Below are 22,489 nucleotides of genomic sequence, written 5' to 3' on the forward strand. Positions count from 1 at the left end.
GCTCTCTATGTTAAGCTATTTACATACATTAATCTCTGAATTCAGACAACAACTCCATAATTATCCCCATTCTGCACATGTAGAAACTGAGACCAAGGTGGGTGGGGTGTGACAGCCATGGTTACAGAGCCAGGAAAGTGCAGATCTGGGATTGGAGTCCAGACAATCTGACTCCCAAGCCCAGACTCTGATCTACTCAGCTCCCCCTTTCCACAATGAATAAACTGCAGCTCTGGGCCCACGTTAGACTTGTTGCCTTTGTAATATCTTAAAGCTATTATTATAACAAAATCAATGTACAAACTATTTTAAAATTCAAGGTGCCTGATTAGTCCCATTAATATACATATTTTTGAAAACAGCCAATCTGTTAGCTTTCATCTTTATAAAAAAAAAATACACACAAAACTATAGTAAAAACATTTTCAAAAGGAAATCAAAAACATCACTTTGATGCCGTTGCTAGGATTCCCTTTTTTAATATGCAGCGCAGTGCCCAAGCGCTGTGCTCCGAGACTGCCCGTGTCTATCAGCCATAGCTGATGATCACAGGTACCTCATGAATGGAAAAGACCCAACAACAATGCAAATGATCACAAGCCTCATTTCTTTTCTTTCTGCTTTATGACACCATGGTGCTGCAAACAAAGCATGCAAAAATTTATTTACTTTTTGGTTCATGCAGTCCCATGTTATATTCATTTGATTTCAGTACAACAGGAAAATCTTCTGATCACTGGGCTCATAAGACATGGGAAAAGCATTTATAGCACCACATGAGCCAGCTGATGGTCCTAAAATTTCTGGGGGATGCTCTTACGGTAATAAGGAATTACCAGATCACATAAAAGCACTTATACCAATACATGAAAGGATTATAAAATAGGATAGTTTCTTTATGTGGGCCTTAGTCTGCTGTGTTATTGTGGGAGGAACAGGCATTGGGTAGATGACTGGGGGAATGCACATAACCTTCTTGGAGACTATGTAATACTGTCTCTAATGGTAATTCCCACCCATTTTTAGGGCAGTCTCTGAAAAGGCTGGTAGCAGCAACAAGATGATTTACAAGACCTGGTGCAGAAATACCAGTAGTAACTAGGTACTGCTGGGGATTCCAGCAATTCTCTATGGTAGTCTTTTTACATAACTTTCCTGCAATCTAAGAAGAAAGGAATCTCTAATTCCAGGACATTCTGTCATCCATTATATGAATGCAAAGTTGAGATTGAATGACTGATTCTTCTCAGACCACAAAGCTTATAAATGGAGGAAACGGGATATGAACTTGATTCTGTTTGTTTCCTAAGCTTGTCCTCATTTCACTATTCACAGAAAGGAAGGAATCAACCAGCTCTTTTTCCCGGAAACAGAGGGCATTGTTAGATTGACAAGTGAATATGTTTGATGCCTCATGGTAATCTCTTTCCAATGCTTAAAGGTTTTGAAGGGATAAAAAAGAAACAACTGTCTAGTCCTCTATATACTGCAAATATCCTAAAAGCAAAAGGTTACTGCATTACCAGAGTCAAGGACTTATCCTCTGTCCTCTATATACTGCAAATATCCTAAAAGCAAAAGGTTACTGCATTACCAGAGTCAAGGACTTATCCTCTAACTTTTTCTTCTGGTGATAGTTTATAGCTCAGATAAGGAGAAATTGTTTTCGGCCCAGGCAGTCTAAAGAAAGTACCAAAGATATCCAATTTAGAGGTATAATTTGAACAGCTATAGAGGAGATGGGGAGGGGTGGGGGCGGGGAAAAACTCATGGAATGGTAGCAAGAAAAGTTGATAGTCCCAATTTCTTTACTTACTATATACCTCTGGAAATTTTCTGAACATCTACATATTTCAGTTTTAAATTTCTATGCTGTAAAATGAAAATGAAAATAATAATATTTGCTCATAAGATGGTTAAGAAGTGAGTTGTGATAGTATAATTTGATAGTAAAGTTTAATACAAATATTAGATACAGCTATTTTAATTTCAGCACCATTTTGTTAATATAACATTTGTCTTATAGGCATGAAAGTGTCTTGGAGACCAAAGAAAGTAGAGGTAACAAAGAAAGCATTGCTGTAGAAGAAAATAAGATTCTGCTCATTTCATTAACAACTTAAATAATATAATTAATTTGTTTTTCCATAAAACAAATTGAGGTGGCAAATTTCACGTTTCACCAGGAAAATATCTAACTTCCTGGGTTTGATACAGTGTCATAATGTTTAGTACTGCTATGGTCTCTTTAAAAAAATATATTATTTATGAAATGCTCTATAACTAGAGAAGAATGAATGTAATTACATTTTTAAACCTGGATTTCCAGCTCCTTTCTAAAGAAATATATATTCTTTAAAGACTGTTTCAAGAAAACACCTCAAATGTAAATAGCGTTTTAGCTTTGTTTCTTTCCAATACTCCATTCTAGCATTTTCTGATGGAAACAAGATAATCTTTTTAAGTTGAAAAAAGATATTTCCTAAGAAAGCAAAGCTTTTTCTAGTAAAAACTTTAAGACAGGAAACTATTGCTTTCCTAGGTAAGTTTTAGGGAGAACTATGGGCATGAGTTTGAGTAAACTCTGGGAGTTTGTGATGGACAGGGAGGCCTGGCGTGCTGCGATTCATGGGGTCACAAAGAGTCGGACACAACTGAGCGACTGAACTGAACTGAACTGAAAGCACACAATCATTTGGAACTTGGACATTTATATATATATATATGGGCTTTGTCTCAGAATATACTTGTGGGCTGGCCTTAATCTACTAATTCTTAAATCCAGAGTCTCTCAGAATTTTAAGATGTACTGCTTAGTGGATTTATAGGCTACACCATTCTTTCTTTCATCTGAAATTTAAACTCCCTCCACAGTATCTGACCCATCATTGACCAATTTACACTGAAACTCAACCAGAGATAGGACACTGTTACATACATGTATACATTCATTCATACTAGACTCATCCTTTGCCACATATCTAACATTAATGTGAGACTATAGGAATACAAAACAAGGAGAAAATATGTTCTTTGAATAGGGTCACTTGACTTCTCTTTCCAAGTAAACAATGAAAAATGACTCAAAGACTTCCTTCAGTTTCATGTGATTTGAAATTCACATCAATACAATTCAAATATTAGGAGTGATCTTATTCTTTCTTTCTAATTCAGCATACAGTTAAACAACAATGGCCTTCCATCTGCCTAAACTATGCTTTAAGCTCTAGCATGTATTATAGTGAGTACAAGTTTCATCAGACATGCTAATTTTATCTGAATAGCTACAAAGTCTTCTTTTCTTACTTCAAGTATGCTTACAGAAACTGTCAATACCAATGTGGTTGATCAGTATAGCAATATTGTCTCATGGTTTCCCCTGTTCTCACTGATATGTGCTGACCTCACTCACCAAGAGGTTTGCACATCACCAATATAAGAATTGGGGGCCCTCAATCTGTTCCCTTTCTTACCTGCCACATCTCTCACTACAGTTTAACCCTTTCTCAATTGTCAGTCTCATACACTGTACTCAATATTCAAGATCTTCCTGGTCACGAAGTGTTCTCTTCTTACTATCTACTTCATGGTTTCTGACATTTATTCTCTCCTGCCCACCATCCTGGAAGTGATTTTCTTCCCACACATATATGGAACCCAGCTATCCATCTCAAATAGCCTTCTCCTCACTGTGGCCACCACTATCAAAGCTGAGGACCATTTGCCTCCCAGAAATCAAGCCCATGTTTAGCCCCAAGTGGAGGACCTCTGTCTCTGTTGTCAGTGATATCTTGCCCAGCACTTAAATCAGGCTTCAGGTACATCATTTAATATCTTCAATAATTACATTTTTATCTTTGGTAATTCACACATAATCCTCTCCCTGGAAAAAGTATTCACTTGAACTGCCCCTGCCCTTTAAAACTACTCAGATTTTATCCTTTTTACACCCTCCTTTTTACACATGAGTTTGACTCCTGCTGTCCTAGCAAGGCAGTTCTCTGAAATCTCCTTATGAATACAGAGGACACTCTCAGTGCTCATTCTTCACTTGCTTCGGGTGTGCACTTTAAAGAGCTAACTACCCGTACTTATTGAAGTGTTCCATTGAATTTAAAAAATGGCATTTTTTTCCTGTTTTTCAGTCTTCCAGTTCCATCTTTTCTGTTGCTTCAGTACCAAACAGAAAAACTCATATGATTATAGTAATAACCACCATGTATTCAGTTTTTATGATTTGAATTACATTTTACACATAAACATGAGTTCATTTAGTCTACACATGACTTTAAGAGTGTGTAATATTATTTCCATTTACAGGTGATAGAATTAAGTTTTAAAGGGGTTAAATAATTTGCTTAACATCTCCCTTGGGGCTTGGTGTATATCCTCTCTTCGATCTCTGCTCTCTTCGATCTCCACTCTCTTCCTGGTCATTCCCACACAGTGTTAAGTACTATTTACACACTGCTGAAAAACAAATTATTATCACTAGACCAGATCTGTGTTAAAGACAGAGCTTACATACCATTTGCCCAGTTGACATTTCTGTTTCATTCCTCAAAGGATCTCAGCTCTATAATACTAAATCCTTTATTCTTCCCCTCTGTCTCATCTTCTCTTTTTTCACACATAGGAATGCAAACTTGTTTCTTTCTCCATTTTCTCTTTAAGCAAATGACACCACTATTTGCCCATTTGTTTGCTCAAGCCAACAACAGAAACCATCTTGATTTTTTTCTTTTCCTTCACTCCTCTAACTCCAATAATTATCCAGTTCTATTAATTCTTCCTTCACACTAAATCCCTCAAGTGTTCATTCTGCACCATTTCTCATGCCTTCATGTTAACAAAAGTGTTAGTTGCTCAGTTGTGTCTGACTTTGTGTGACTCCATGAACTGTAAGTCTGCCAGGCTCCTCTGTCCATGGAATTCTCCAGGCAAGAATACTGGAGTGGGTTGCCATTTCCTAATTTCTCATTTAAACTGCTGGCATGAACTTTCAACTAATCTACTCATTTTCTTTCTTATATTTCCCCATCTTTTCTCTACACAAAAGCCAGAATGAGGGCCTTTCAAGTGAAATGGATCGTCACTTCTTTGGTTAAAGTCTCCAAATGGTTTCCATCTGGATAACCATATGACGTAGTCTCAGTGTCCAATTTATCTTTTACCATCTTCCCTGACTTACCAGGATAGAGATGCTTCATTTTTTAAGTTCCTGTTGTATTCTAAGTACGCCCTGGCCTCTGGGTGAACATGGGTGCTAATTCTCTCACTTCAACCTCCCAACCCCAGAACTCTCTGAATGGAAGTTCTCAGTTTAGATATAGCATCCTAACTGAGAAAATTTTCCCAATGTTACTATCTAAGGTAACCACTGGTCTCTATCACTAATTTTCTCTCATACCATCCTCTTTGCTTCTTTCCTAAGACATTACAGTTTATAGCTATATTTTACTTGCTTATTATCTTATATTAGATTGCAAGTTCCATGAAAGTTGGTGCTATGTCTGTATTTTGTTCACTTCTCTGTGTAGAGTTTTCAGCATGAAGCAGAGCACATGTGTGAGTTGTTTAGGAATTTAGTAATGAAGTACCACAAACTGGGTGACTTAAACACCAGAAACGTATTGTCTCACAGATCTGGAGGCTAAAAGTCTAAGATCAAGGTATTGGCAGGGTTGGTTTCTTCCGAGGGTCATGAGGAAGAATCTATTCTATGCCTTTGCCCTAACTGGTTTTCTAAAAATTTGGCATTTTTTTGACTTGTAGAAATATCACCCTGATCTTGCCTTCATCTACACATGGCATTCTCTCTGTGCCTATATGTCTGTGTTCAAATGACCTCTTTTTATAAAGATACCAGTCATAATTGATCAGGGTCCGTCTTAATGACTTCATCTTAATTTAACTGATTACATCTGCAATGACCCTATATCCAAATAAGGTCACATTTTGAGATATTAGGAGTTAGAATGAAAAGGGAAAGTATAAGTTGTTCAATCATGTCTGACTCTTTGTAAATCCAGGGACTGTAACCCCCACCAGGCTCTTCTGTCCATGGAATTCTCCAGGCAAGAATACTGGAGTGGGTTGCCGTTCCCTTCTCCATGGGATCTTCTCAAACCAGTGATCAAACCTTGGTTTCCTGCATTGCAGGCAGATTCTTAGCTGTCTAAGCCACCAGGGAAGCCCCTGGTGTTAGAATATCAACATATAAATTTTGCTGTTGGGGGATATCATTCAACATGTAACAGCACATGAAGGTGTTTGATAAATATTGAAAGTTAGGAAGTGGTAAAACTAGCATTTGAAACCATGTCTATTCATCAAACTTCAAGACCATCTTTTAACCCCTGATCTGTACAGGTCATCTTTTCCCTCTTCTGATGATTTTGCATCTTGGGCATGAATTCTCAGACTTCATCCATATCAAACAGAATTGGAATACAGTACCAAAACTATGATACCTTGATCTGCCTGGAACTCAGAATCAAAGGTTTCCTCTAAATAATTCATTAGTTCATAAGCTTTATATATTATATTGGTTATAACCATTGTAAAAAACAATGATAATGATAGTAACAGTCCTAGTGTACTATGTAAAATTTTGATTTCTAAAGCTGCAAAGAGTTATCAACTATGAATATTATTATTTGACAGTGTTTTCGATTATAGGAAGATGAATGTAACAGCTTTAAGATGGCTGGCCTGCTGCTGTGCCTGAGAGAAGGTTACTGCATAGATTGACCTCTGCCAGATTGTTCACGTTTAAAGAGTTCACATGGATAGTTGACCAATTTTCCCATATACTTGCTTTAATTGCAAAAATTCCGGATTGAGGTGCAAATATTCTAAACTCCTCTCTTAATCCAGGTTTTCTAGAAAACAAATCCTGTGGCAAAAGCTTCTACACTACTATTTGTTGAAGAATCGGATCTCAGAGAAGCCAAAATGAGAGGAAAAGAAGCAAGAGAAGGAAGGAAGAGAAAGGATGAAAAGAGGGACACCAGTGAGACATCTGGACTAGAGTTAGAGGAGTAAGAGAAGACTGCATCTCAGAGGAGGCTCTCCAGAAGAGTGTGAGACACATTTTTTGTAGGCTTGCTCCCTGAGCCCTCTCTCCCTGCCGACAAATTCATCCGATGTAGCATCAGCTTTCCTACACATGCGCCTTGTGTCACCTGGTCTCTCCATGTAGCTGCCTCTGGAGGGCCAGTCTAGTGAGTGAGCTGACATGGTTTCAGCTCTTAGCCAGCACTGCCTAGAGCTCAATAGTTTATAATGGTGAGGTTAACAATCATAGAGATCTGGACCTAAAACCAAGGAAAAAGTTCAAGCTGCTGCTCATTAAGAACTGTGCAGGGTCTGAGATTTTACTCAGTTAACCAGTTATCTGTCTCCTGGATGTCGGCAGAAGACATGAGACTGCTGGGCAGTGATAACATTAACCGGAGTGCCAGCATCTGGGCATTTCCTGAGCCCCAATTCCCACCAGGTGACTTCAACAGGGTCAGGTTGCCCTTGATAATGTGGTAGGTTATCCTTTAGAAGAATAACTCAGAGGTTAGGAAACTCACAGGCTGTAAGCTTGCCTGACCTTTGCCCTGGAGAAGATACATTCTTACTTACGATAGACACTACTAACCAAATCAAATCCCAGAATTCACAGTAGAGGTAACAAATGAATTCAAGGGACTAGATCTAGTTAACAGCGTGCCTGAAGAACTATGGGCAGAGGTCTGTAATATTGTATAGGAGGTGGCAAACAAAGCCATCTCAAATTAAAAAGCAAGAACGCAGAGTGGTTATCTGGCCTTAAAGATAGTGGAAGAATGAAGAGAAGTGAAAAGCAAAGAAGAAAGGGAAAGATACATCTAATTAAATGCAGAATTTCAAAGAATAGCTAGAAGAAACAAGAAGGCCTTCTTCAATCAACAGTGTTTAATAATAGAAGAAAACAACAAAAGGGAAAAACTAGAGATCTTTTCAGGAAAACTGGAAACATCAAGGGAGCATTCTACCCAAAGATGGGCACAATAAAGTATAAAAATGGCAGAGACCTAATATATGGTGAAGAGATCAAGAAGAGATGGAAAGGATACATGGAAGAAGTATACAAAAAAGATCTTAATGAACCAGATTACTATCATGGTATGGTTAGTCACCCAGAGCCAGACATTCTGGAGTGCAAAGTCAAGTGGGCCTTAAGAAGCACTGCTATTAATAAAGCTAGTGGATGTGAAGAAACTCCACCAGAACTATTCAAATCCCTAAAGGGTGATACCATTAAGATTTTGCATTCATTATGTCAGCAAATCTGGAAAATGCATCAGTGGCTACAGGGCTGGATAGGTCAATCCACATCCCAGTTCCTAAGAAGTGTAGTACCAAAGAATGTGCTAACCATTGGATGAGTGCTAACCATTGCACTCATCTCCCATGCTAGTAGGGTCATGCTTAAAATCTTGCACGCTAGGCTTCAGCATTATACAAATCAAGAAATTCCAGATGTCCAAGATGGGTTTAGAAAAGGAAGAGGATCTAGAGATCAAACTGACAACACTTACTGGATTATAGAAAAGCTAGGGAATTTCAGAAAAATATCTATCTCTGTTCATCAACTACGTTAATACTTTTGACTGTGTGGATCACGATAAACTGTGGAAAGCTCTTAAAGAGATGGAAGTACCAGATCATCTGTCTCCTGAGAAACCTGTATGCAGGTCAAGAAGAAATAGGACCCTGAATGGAAGAACTTATTGGTTCAAGATTGAGAAAGGAGTATGACAGACTTCTGTCACCCTGTTTGTTTATACGCTGAGCACATCATGAGAAATGCTAGGCTGGGTAAGTTACAAGCTGGAATCAAGATAGCTAGGAGAAACATCAACAGTCTCAGACATGCGGATGATACTACTCTAAAGGTAGAAAGCAAAGAGGAACTAAAGAGCCTCTTGATAAGGGTGAAGGAGGAGAGTGAAAAGAGCCAGTTTAAAAGTAAACACTAAAAAAAATAAGAACATGGCATCTGCTCCCATTCAGTTCAGTTCAGTTCAGTTCAGTCTCTCAGTCTTGTCTGACTCTTTGCGACCCCATGAATCGCAGCACGCCAGGCCTCCCTGTCCATCACCAACTCCCGGAGTTGACTCCAACTCATGCCCATCAAGTCAGTGATGCCATCCAGCCATCTCATCCTCTGTTGTTCCCTTCTCCTCCTGTCCCCAATCCCTCCCAGCATCAGGGTCTTTTCCAATGAGTCAGCTCTTCGCATCAGGTGGCCAAAGTACTGGAGTTTCAGCATCAGCATCAGTCCTTCCAATGAACACCCAGGACTGATCTCCTTTAGGATGGACTGGTTGGATCTCCTTGCAGTCCAAGGGACTCTCAAGAGTCTTCTCCAACTCCACAGTTCAAAAGCATCAATTTCTCGGTGCTCAGCTTTCTTCACAGTCCAACTCTCACATCCATACATGACCACTGGAAAAACCATAGCCTTGACTAGACGGACCTTTGTTGGCAAAGTAATGTCTCTGCTTTTTAATATGCTGTCTAGGTTGGTCATAACTTTCCTTCCAAGGAGTAAGCGTCTTTTAATTTCATGGCTGCAATCACCATCTGCAGTAATTTTGGAGCCCCCCAAAATAAAGTCTGACACTGTTTCCACTGTATTTCCATCTATTTCCCATGAGGTAATAGGACCAGATACCATGATCTTAGTTTTCTGAATATTAAGCTTTAAGCCAACTTTTTTTACTCTCCTCTTTCACTTTCATCAAGAGCTTTTTAGTTCCTCTTCACTCTCTGCCATAAGGGTGGTGTCATCTGCATATCTGAGGTTATTGATATTTCTCCCGGCAATCTTGATTCCAGCTTGTGCTTCTCCCAACCCAGTGTTTCTCATGATGTACTCTGCATATAAGTTAAATAAGCAGGGTGACAATATGCAGCCTTGATGTACTCCTTTTCCTATTTGGAACCAGTCTGTTGTTCCATGTCCAGTTCTAACTGTTGCTTCCTGACCTGCATACAGGTTTCTCAAGAGGCAGGTCAGGTGGTCTGGTATTCCCATCTCTTTCAGAATTTTCCACAGTTTATTGTGATCCACACAGTCAAAGGCCTTGGTCCGCCCCCATTACATTATGGCAAATAGAAGGAGAAAATATGGAAGTAGTGGCAGATTTCCTCTTCTTGGTCTCCAAAATCACTGTGGATGGTGACTGGAGCCATGAAATCAGAAGATGACTGCTTTTTGGCAGGAAGGCTATGACAAATATAGACAGTGTGTTGAAAAGCAGTGACATTACTCTGCCGACAAAGGTTCATACAGTCAAGGCTATGTTCTTCCCAGTGGTCACATAGGGTTGGGAGATCTGGACCATAAAGAAGGCAGAACACCAAAGAATTGATGCCTTCGAACTGTGGTACTGGAGAAGACTCCCGAGAGTCCCTTGGACAGCAAGAGGATCAAACCAGTCAATCTTAAGGAAGATCAACCCTAAATATACACTGGAAAGATTGATGTTGAAGCTGAAGCTCCAGTATGTCACATGATGCAAAAAGAGGACTCATTGGAAAAGTCCCTGATGCTGGGAAAGATTGAGGGCAGACGGAGATGAGGGCATCAGAGGATGAGATGGCTGGATAGCATCACTGATGTAATGACCATGAACTTGGACAAACTTCGGGAGATGGTGAGGGACAGGGAGGCCTGGCGTGCTCCAGTCCATGGGGTTGCAAACAGTAGGACATGACTGGGTGACTGAATGGTAACAACAAGCTTGTCTGACCCTTGCCCTGGAAAAGATATATTCTTACTTATAATAGATACTACTAAGCAAACCAGCCTTTTGTTCTGAAGGAAGATACTGTCTTCATCTCTGGAACAAAGGCAGTCAGTGTCTCTGTTCATAAGACTTGCCAAATTTTAAGAGACGCACAGATGATAATCTTACAATACTGTTCAACCAGAAACCAAGGGAAATGTGAATCTGGAGTAGCTTATGAACTGAGCCTAGTACATCGTCCTCTTTTCATATATTTACTGTTTGCAAATATCATGGCAAAGGACTAAAATACATTAAAAAAAAAAAAAAGAATCTTCTACACCCAGTTTCCTTTCACCTTTGCCCCAAATAATTGTAGGTTGGTTAATAGATTTTCTGAAGTTTTAATACCCAACATAACTATGAAAATATCTTGCCTAGTTACTCTTTTTCTTAGCTTAATTTTTCTATTAGCATATTTAGGTAATCAGAGCTATAGAAATTCTGAGATAAATACTATCTTCATTCTATAGCTCTAAAAACTGTGCCATCTGCATTTAAAAAGTGCTATATATGCATGTTATAGAGAAGAAGGGTAATGTGAGAAATGTAAGTAAACTGCAGAAGAGAGCATACATATCTATAATTTGATTTATAATGAAGAATCTGAAAGCACCCTCATTCCATTTTGTAGATTAGGAAAAGGAAATTCAGGAGCATTAAGAAGCTTAAATAAAGACAGAACTAATATTAACCCCTGATTTTTAAATTATACTTAATTTTATGTTCAGTGCTTACAGCTCTTCTTTTTAAGAGTGTCTAACAAATATATAAGGAAAAAAAGACATTATAAAATAAACATTACAAGGTCTGTCCATTTTTTTACTTCAGGATAGACCCTAACATCTAGATGAGGTTGAAGAGAAAAATTAATGCTTGGCTTTAATATCATGTACAAAATAATCTTTGAAGGCTTTCTCTATGAATTCTGTATTGTCTTTAAGACCTGGTCATTCTAAATGGCTCCTTGGAGTAATTCAGTTTGAAGGGCTCCATGTTCCACTGTGATTTGCACCAAGATGCCTGCTTGTGTCTATTGTAAATTTCCAGCTCCAACAAGCAATTTTTTCTGTAACAGATACACACTTCACTGAGTGGAACTCAACTATAAACATGTTATTGTCTGAAACATATAGTGTTTAGAATTCTGAGTATTAAAGATGAGGAAAAAGAAATAAAAAAGAGGACTAGTTGATGTCTGTCATGGTTTCCACCCCACCACCCCACCCCCAAATCCACAATGCTAAAAAAAGTATTCAAAAATACAAAACTGTAATTTAGATCAATGGATTTTCTCCCAAATCATAAAAAAAAGATCTACTTCTTAAATTTGCCAATATATCACCAGATTCAATTAAAACAAAGAGAAACCCAAGTGGTTTTGCAAAGGGTTAAATTTCTGTAGCACTGTTCAGAAAGCAGACTGTGTTGCTCTATTTCTACATTGAAAGCATGGAATACCTTTATCTGAATGAAATATAAACTACACATGTACAGAATAGCCATGCAAAAAAGATAGAGGCCCCAACCCATATCTTAACCTGTGTCACTATTTCCCAAGAGCCCCAACCTTCTTTCTTTTCTCTGTGGTCACCTTGGAAATGCTAGGATTCATAATCTTTCCCACCAGCTTTCTGCTGGCTGCCAATGGAAAGAAAGAAGACAACTGATTTTAATTCTTATTTCTGCACTGTCCGCTGTCCAGTGCAACTCTGCTGCCAGCTGGTCCTGCTGCAGCCCTGCTCATAGGAGCTTGGGTTCATGTGAAATTTTCACACACACATTACAGGGGTGAAGGAGGGAAGACCAGTGTGGAGAAGGTCTTGCTGCTCATGGAGTAAGATTAAGGTAGCACAGTAGGACAGCAAGCGTGGCACATACAGTCCTACGCCTGAGTGTTCCACAGTCACAAGTGATAGAGGGGCGATGCCAGCCCAAGAGAGAGGCCTAATGTGTGCTGTGACAAGTCGCTTCAGTCATGTCCGCCTCTTTGGAACTTCACGAACTGTAGCCTGCCAGGCTTCTCTCTTCATGGGACTCTCCAGGCAAGAATACTGGAGTGGGTTGCCATCTCCTTCTCCAGGGGATCTTCCTGGCCCAGGGATCGAACCTGTGTCTCTTATGTCTCCTGTGTTGGCAGACAGCTTCTTTACCACTAGTTCACCTACAATCTACCTAGGCCTAATGAAATGCAATATGTAAAAGGCAACATACATACATGAGCCTATTTAAAAACAAACCAGTATATAGACTAGTGGCATAGCTTGATGAAAGGACTGTTCTGGACTTGATTTTATTAATGGCTTTTTCAAGCATTAGGAGAGTCAAATGCTAAGCTGTTTTGCTGGGAAATGGCAAATATAGTATCCCATAGGGATAGGTTAAAAGATACAAGGACAGTTACGGTAGGAGAAGGAGAGAAAAAAGTCAGTGTAGGAAATAGCAATAGCCACGTGACTCTATTTTACCTGAATTCTGTCCCTGACTGTAATCTTACTACGGGAATTTGCCACATCTTTGGATTAGAACCCATTCTTCCCTCGTGGTGGTCCAAGACACAGATACACTTGCAAACATATATTATGAGAAGCAGGAAATATGAATGTTAGTGATTAAAGTGAGAGGTGGTTTATCCTGGAGAAAATGTAGGAAGGAGAAAAGTAAGAAAAGAAAAAAAGGCAACCACTCAGGAAGGAAGTCAGATGGTGACAAATTGGGGTTTTGGTGTGGGATTGCTATTGGTAAGAAAACACCATAGTTATCAGGACCCGGACAATTTCATTCAGGTGTATAAACATTTCCCTAAAGCAAACCTTTGAAGACTTGAAACATCAAACTGTCACAGCAGAGGGCAGCAGGGAGAAATAGTGTTCTCAAACCCAGCTCAAAGCATCACGTAGGAACGGCTTTTTGAAAGGTCTTTGCCAGAAACCTAGATGCACAAGGGGCATATTTCTGTGATCTCTGTAAATTCTTGAGAACAAGTATTTTCCAGGAGCTCAGAACCTACAGGTCCCTTTAGACCAGTTCAATAATAACTGAACCTGAACATCTGTCGATCTTCCATTCATGCATCACACACATCAAAACTAACCAGGCACACAAAGCACTGTACTCAAACCCAATAAATACACATTGGGGGAAAAAAAAATCAGGCCTGACCAAGAAATGCTGGTTCTAGGCAGTACGGCAGGGAAGTTTGCAAGAGTCCTTTGCATTCAGCCAAAAGCATGATGAGATATGAGAGACAGGGTGGAGGGAGGAAGACAAAGAGTGAGGAGGAAGAGGATGAGGAGGGGGATGGAGAGCAGAAAAAGAGGAAGGGGCTGGGGCAGAGGAGAGAGAGATCCTGAACCGTTCCTCCTCCTTGGATGATTCAAATCTTCACATTTTCCTTCTTTGTTCCTGCTTATGCCATTCCCTCCCCTGTCCTTTTCCTTCATTTCCCTACATCCTTCCTGCCCCCACCACCCCAACTCCTGACAAACTATTCAATTCTTTGATTTCAAATCTGTTGTTTCCTCCTACACTAGTCCACCTGTGAGTTTGTTTGTTTGTTTTTCATGCTCTGCATACTCCCTCCCACCCTCCCTCTCCATCTCTGCCTCCTGAAGTAGGACGTCGATGGAAGCACACCACACACCCAAATACACAGCTGCCCTGACTTCTCTCTGGCACTCTCCAATGACGGACCCTCCAAACATTTAGCACAGCATGCCAAAATAATGAAGCAAAAATGAGAAGCTCTTCAATTGCATTGCTAATTCTTTGTAAACAAGCTCTTCTCAAGGTAGAAATTCTGGCAATGATGCCTGGTGTAGGAGATGCTGGGAGTCTACTGTTCGAAGACAACAGAGATTCCCTTCTGATGCTAGATGGCAGTGTTAACTCACTAACAGGCACATACCTAGGACTTGCCAAGTCACACAGATAATTTAGCTTGAGTGAGACACATAAAAGTGGAGAACTCATAGAGATGGGCTGAAGCCAGGAAAATAAGTTACCGTGACGGTCCATGGAGGAGTTCATAAACATGGAAAGCTGGGAGTCATTTCTTTAAAAAGGCTCAGCCAGAGACAGTTGATATTTTAAGAGTTTGCCTTGTGATTTCAGCATGAAGATTTCAAAACTATACTGTCTTTTAAAAACATAACACTGTTAGAGAGATTTCCCCAAATGTTTAATATTTTTTCCATCTCAATCTGAATTTTCCCATCTGAATAAGAGTGATCAATATTTATAGCAACCAGAAAATATCTGAACATCAAACACTGATGAAGGGATTTCATGAGCAGATTGTCTTTCTCTTCCTCCATGAGATCATTACCACAATATCTTCAGTCCTAATTACTCTTTCTTTCTCACACATTCTAATTAATCACCTAGACCAGTGGATTCACTCATATAAACATTACTCAAGTCTACGCTCACCTCTCAATCCCCATTGATCCTGGTTTATTTAGATTTTTATAAACATTCCTTCCTTATAAGATTGTGGTAGACTGCTGATTGGACATTCTTCCTTTTGTGTATTCCGCACCATATACTAACCTAACCAAAGTTACAAGAGATCTCAAAAGCAAATACAGATCACTTGAAAGCACAGATAGTCACATAATCTATTATCAAAAGCAGCATTCCAAGGATATTTTGTCCTCTTAATAGAGAGAGAAGATCTAATCTAGTCTTGCACAAGCTTGCTTTTAGCAATAACATTCACTTGTTTAGTTGATTTCAATCTAAATCTAGCCAATCTTGGCCATCCACAAATTCTCTGTCACTTTCTATATCAGTATTAGTTCATCCTTTATTTCTTTTTCCATCCGGAAATAACGAACTCTAAGACAGACTTACTTTCTTTTCCTTAATAAAATGCAATTCCATTCCTAACACCTATACTGCAAACATGCATCCTATTTTACTACTGTATACTGAAAAGTTTCTTTTATTATTTTATTAGCTTTAATTACCTGTTTAAATTAGAATCGTCAACTCTTTTTTTTTTTTTTTTTTTTTTTTTTTTTTTTTTTTTTTTTTTTTTTTTTTTTTTTTTTTAGATTTTTTATTTATTTTTTTATTTTTTATTTTTTAATATTATTTTATTAGTTGGAGGCCAATCACTTTACAACATTTCAGTGGGTTTTGTCATACATTGACATGAATCAGCCATATAGTTACATGTATTCCCCATCCCGATCCCCCCTCCCACCTCCCTCCCCACCCGACTCCTCAGGGTCCTCCCAGTGCACCAGGCCCGAGCACCTGACTCATGTATCCCACCTGGGCTGGTGGTCCGTTTCACCATAGATAATATACATGCTGTTCTTTCAAAACATCCCACCCTCACGTTCTCCCCCAGAGTTCAAAAGTCTGTTCTGTATTTCTGTGTCTCTTTTTCTGTTTTGCATATAGGGTTATCGCCACCATCTATCTAAATTCCGTATATATGTGTTAGTATACTGTAATGTTCTTTATCTTTCTGACTTACTTCACTCTGTATAATGGGCTCCAGTTTCATCCATCTCATTAGAACTGATTCAAATGAATTCTTTTTAACGGCTGAGTAATATTCCATGGTGTATATGTACCACAGCTTCCTTATCCATTCATCTGCTGATGGGCATCTAGGTTGCTTCCATGTCCTGGCTATTATAAACAGTGCTGCGATGAACATTGGGGTGCACGTGTCTCTTTCAGATCTGGATTCCTCAGTGTGTATGCCCAGAAGTGGTATTGCTGGGTCATATGGCAGTTCTATTTCCAGTTTTTTAAGAAATCTCCACACTGTTTTCCATAGTGGCTGTACTAGTTTGCATTCCCACCAACAGTGTAAGAGGGTTCCCTTTTCTCCACACCCTCTCCAGCATTTCTTGCTTGTAGACTTTTGGATAGCAGCCATCCTGACTGGCGTGTAATGGTACCTCATTGTGGTTTTGATTTGCATTTCTCTGATGATGAGTGATGTTGAGCATCTTTTCATGTGTTTGTTAGCCATCTGTATGTCTTCTTTGGAAAGAATCGTCAACTCTTAAAAACCTTAATTTTTAGTGAAAACTAAGACATGAGTTTGAGTAGGCTCCAGCAGTTGGTGATGGACAGGGAAACCTGGCATGCTGCAGCCCATAGGGTCACAAAGAGTCAGACACAACTGAACGACTGAACCGAACTGAACTGAAGAAGTAATTATGAACCATTTTTACATTAATTAGCATTATGTAGATAGACTGGTGAACATAAATTCCAGAGGTAATTTCTAAAATATTTGCTTTCTTATTGAGAGCATCTCAGGGTGGCACCAAACATATTTATTTATAGTTCTACCTTTTTTCTCTTTAGTAACTGATGTCTTAGAATCTTACTTTATTTGAGAATGACCCAGCTATTCAATAAACTTCCATAATTTAACTTAACACAGCTCTAAAATTTTGTGTTACCAAGTATTTGGAGAGATCACCCTCAAATAGGCATTTCTAAAACATAATTATTCCTATAGAATTTACCTAAAAGCTCTAGTAACTGAGGCATCAACTTCACTGGGCAAATCACATGAGCCTTAAAACAAATAAACAAAAAACCTCACAAAATTCTTGGAATTATAACTGTTTCTATCACCCTTTATTAGTCAAGAAAACTCATGGAAAATCTAGATTCAAGCAGAACAGAACTTATTAACATAGGAATGAATGTACTGTTGAGACTAATTATAATTTTATAAATTTGTGTTTAAAATATTCCTGGTTCTTCAATGGCCTTTTTTTCCAGATTTAAAACAAACTTTTGTCTTAAGTTACCTACAACTTGGTAAGATATACTTTTGTGAACAAATATGAAGCATTTACTTTTTCTCTCTACCTGGTACTTTTAGAATTCAGAAACTGTCAGTGAGTATTCTTATTTTCATGCTGCCTATGATAGGACAAAATTGGAAACATTGGCTATATGACTAAAACTTTGACTGAAATGATATTCCACACAAAATCTGAAACTATAAACTGGGCCCACAAAGCAGTCTTAAAAAGAACTTAAATGGTCAATGATTTTCTTGTTGTACTTAAATAAATAATAAGGGTAAATTTTTATACAAAAAGTTATTTTTACTATAATTCTATTTGGTTAAAAAATAGAGCTAATTGTAGAGAGTAAAATTATGTTTACACTTTTGTAGATGTTAGATTCTAGTCTTTGGGGTTATTTTGATATAACTGTAAATTGAACTGGATCCTGAATTCTTCTAGTTTCCTCAAATATCTGGCTATAATTCACCAAACTAACATTTCCTTTTTTTTCCCCACCCTTCTGGTTTTGAATCAGTAAGAACAGAAAGTGATGAAATCTCCTTAAAAGGGCCTGTACCAGGTCCTTCTCAGTACCTACATGGCAATCAAACTTCAGGGACTTGGTGTGCATTTCAGAGCTAAAAAAAGTCCCACTTGACACCTGGTACTGCACAAGCATTGGAAAGTTCTGAGTCAAATTGATGAGGAAAAAAGTAATTGACATTGATGAAAACTACACCTCCCCAAGACACTGGATCAAGACTTCCTACTTTAGCTATCCATGAAACCCTGTACTCTTTTCATTCTTTTCTTACTCTGACATTGATCTAGAAAGCTAATAACATCATCTGCAATTCCTAAGGTACTCCTAAGGGGAGGGGGATAAATCTTTTAGAAAGCACTTTTCTACCAAAGGTTTCAATCTATGAATAATTATCTAGATCAGATTTGCCCCCACTGGATTCTCACCAGCAGCACCCATCTTTCCAAGGCATTGAGGATGACTATTTCAAGATAGGAGATTCTCTTCTCACATGTGCTGAAAACCACACTGACCCTTGGCTTGAAAGGGCAAATTCAGAAACTCTTGAGAAAGAATCTATTAATAGTGCCACCTTAGTGGGAGTAGTTTATGCTATGATGAAATTTGTCCTTGTATGTGGTGATTATTATTCTCATTGGGACTGTAAATGCCTAATGACTGGCATATAACTGGACCATGTCTCAAGTTATTTAACTGTATCCCTAACTATTCCAGAAAAAACCTACCAGGAAGCCTTTCATAATTCAGGGTTCACTTTCTTTGGCAGAGCCCTATTACCATGATTAGGGGTAAATGCAAATGAAGCTATGATTGGGAACCTTTCCTTAACTCTCAGAAACAGTCGATTGCTAGGAAACCAGCTTCCCAAGAAAAATCCTTAGACTTTCTGACCAAAGTTTTGACAACAGAATAGCTGTTGATGATATTCTAACTGAGCAAGGAGGTGCCTGTGCTATGGCCACCACCACCTACTACACTTAGATTGACACTTCTGGGGAAGCTGAAACTCAGTTATATAAGATCATTGAGTAAGTCATTTGGCTTAAAAAGGTGACTTCTTTAAGGGGTCCTTCTTTGATTTGAAGCTTGGGAACCATGACTCCTAATTGCACTCCAGACTTTGGGAATTAACCTGATTATAGCTATCATAATAATCTCCCTAGATTTATAATCCCAGAGATTATCATAACTCTCCTACATTCTCTCAAAAGCTTTAAATGCAAGTTTGCAGTCAATAACTTCCAAGCAAATGAAGTCCCTCAGGCTGAAGTGTCACAAAAAGAATGAAGAAAATGACCAACTTAAAAATTATGACACTGAAGTCATGTCCTGTAATATTACACGAGTTTGATCCCACCAAAGATCAACAAAGCTGCAGAGCAATAATTGAGAGTGCTGCTAATGCCTTAAAATATTACCACATCCCTCAGACAGACTGAGAGTCTGATCAAAAGGAGGAAATTGTTAAAGAGAAAAACCACAGGCCCAAAATGGTGTCACTTGTGCTAATGCCCATTATAACTAACTTAGATTTAATACCTAACCTAACTGCAGTTTCAACCTTCCTCAGAAATGTAATCTTAATCAGCCAGTTTAGAATACCTCTGGTCAGAACCAATGAAGTAATCTGTTACATGGCTCCTCCCTAGCCCTCAGAGGAAGAAGAGGCAACAGTATCAGAAAACTATTGCCATTCCCTCAATGCTCAAAAGAAGCCCTGGCCCAAAATAATTTTTTCTTTTCATTGTAAATAGCTCCCTTGCTCCATCCTTCTTCCAATAAAAACCTTTTACTTTGTATAAACACTCAGAGCACCCTTCTAGTAACTTGATGGGATGCTGCCTGATTCATGAATTGTCTCATAAAGCAAATTCAATCTTCAAATTTATTCATCTGAATTTTGGACATTTCTTACATCTGTAATTTTTGACACCTCTTACATCTGGGAGTCCCTTGGACAGCAAGGAGATCCAACCAGTCCATCTTAAAGGAAATCAGTCCTGAATATTCATTGGAATGACAGATGCTGAAGCTGAAACTCCAATACTTTGGCCACCTGATGCGAATAACTGACTTATTGGAAAAGACCCTGATGCTGGGAAGGATTGAAGGCAGGAGGAGGAGGGGGTGACAAAGGATGAGATGGTTGCATGTCATCACCAACTCAATGGACATGAGTTTGAGTAAACTCGGAGTTGGTGATGGACAGGGAGGCCTGGTGTGCTGTACTCCATGGGATCATAGAGTCAGACACAACTGAGCAACTGAACTGAACTGAACTGACACCTGTATTTCTATCTTCATTTTGTTGGTTCTGATTCTATGGAGAATCCTGACTAATACAGGAAAGGATAGTTATGTGCACTAAATGGTAACAAAAGAGTGGTAGAAAGAGGTTGGATTCTAGATATATTTTGAGGCAGAAAAAAATTGTTAATGATTAGAATGTAGGTAAGGGCTTCCCTCATAGCTCAGTCAGTTAAGAATCTGGGACTTCCCTGGTGGTCTAGTGTTTAAGATACTGTGCTTCCAATGCAGGGGGCCTGGGTTTGATCCCTGGTCAGGGAACTACGTTCCTACAGGCTTCATGGCACAGAAAAAAGTAAAAATAAGTAATATAATAAGAAGAATAAGAAAATAATCTTAAAAGAAAGAAAGAAAGAATCTCGCAGCAATGCAGGAGACCAGGGTTTGATTCCTGGGTCGGGAAGACCCCCTGGAGAAGGAAATGGCAACCCATTCCAGTATTCTTGCCTGGAAAATCCCATGGACATAGGGGCCTGGTGGTCTACATTTCATGGGGTCACAACTTATCAACTAAACCACCATCAGAATGTAGGTATGAAAGTGACTCAAAGAGATAAGTCAAGTTTGATTCAGAAATTTTGTATGGAGCAACTGAAAGAATAAAGTTACCTTTCTGTTGCTGTTCAGTCATTCAGTCATGTCCAACTATTTGTGACCCCATAGACTACAGCACACCAGGCTTCTCTGTCCTCCACTATCTCCTCTGGCACCCCCTTCACTTCTTGCCTTCACTCTTTCCCAGCACCAAGGTCTTTTCCAAGTTACCATTTACTGAGGTGGAAATATTGAGGAATAATGAGGCTATAAAGAGCTTGGTTTTGCACATACTAAACTTAACATGCTTCTGTCTGCTGCTTGGCACTGGTGCAGCAGCTGTGCAGTGCTGGAGTGACTTTGAGGAGATATCCGACATCCAATGGCAAAGGAGAAGCCCTAGCAAGACGGTAGAAGGGGCAAAATGGTGTTTAGAATCATACCCACCAGAGACGCTCAGAGGGCTCAAACATGCCTTGCATGTACCAGGACCCAGAGTCCCCACAGAGGCTTAGACAGAACTGTGTTTGGGTGTCTCCTGAGGAGGTACAGGTCAGCAGTGGGCTGCTCTGGGGGCAGGGGCTCTGGGTGCAGCAGACCTGGGTGTGGCAGAAGCCCTCTTGGAGGAGGTCACTATTAACCCACCACAGAGCCACTAGAACTTACACAGGACTGGGGAAACAGACTCTTGGAGGGCACAAACAGAACCTTGTGCACACCAGGACCCAGGAGAAATGAGCAGTGACCCCACAAGAGACTAACCCAGACTTGCCTGTGAATGTCCAGGAGTCTCTGGTGGAGGCGTGGGTCAGTGGTGGCCTGCTGCAGGGCTGGGGGCACTGAGTGTAGCCGTGGATGCATGGGACCTTTTGAAGGACATCACCAATATCTTCATTACCTCCACCATAGTTTGGCCTCAGGTGACTCAGAGGTAAAGCGATTTGTCTGCAATGCAGGAGACCTGGGTGCAATTCCTGGGTTGGGAAGATCCCATGGAGAAGAAAATGGCAACCCACTCCAGTACTCTTGCCTAGAAAATTCCATGGACAGAGGAGCCTGGTGGGCTACAGGCCATGGGATCACAAAAAGTCAGACAGGACTGAGCAACTTCACTCTCAAATAACAGGGAGGGAACACATCCTGGCCCTTCAACAGAAAATTTGATTAAAGATTTACTGATCATAGCCCTACCCATCAGAACAAGACCCACTTTCCCCCTCCGTCAGTCCTTCCCATCAGGAAGCTTCCATAAGCCTCTTATCCTTATCCATCAGAGGGCAGACAGCCTGAAAACCACAGTCACAGTAACCTAACCAATCTGATCACATGGACCACAGCCTTGTCCAACTCAATGAAACTATGTCATTCTGTGTGACTCAAGATGGATGGGTCATGGTGAAGAGTTCTGACAAAATGTGGCCCCTTGGAGAAGGGAATGGCAAACCAGTTCAGTATTCTTGCCTTGAGAACCCCATGAACAGTATGAAAAGGCAAAAAGA

Source organism: Muntiacus reevesi, chromosome 8, assembly GCF_963930625.1.
Source record: "Muntiacus reevesi chromosome 8, mMunRee1.1, whole genome shotgun sequence".
Classification (NCBI taxonomy): Eukaryota; Metazoa; Chordata; class Mammalia; order Artiodactyla; family Cervidae; genus Muntiacus; species Muntiacus reevesi.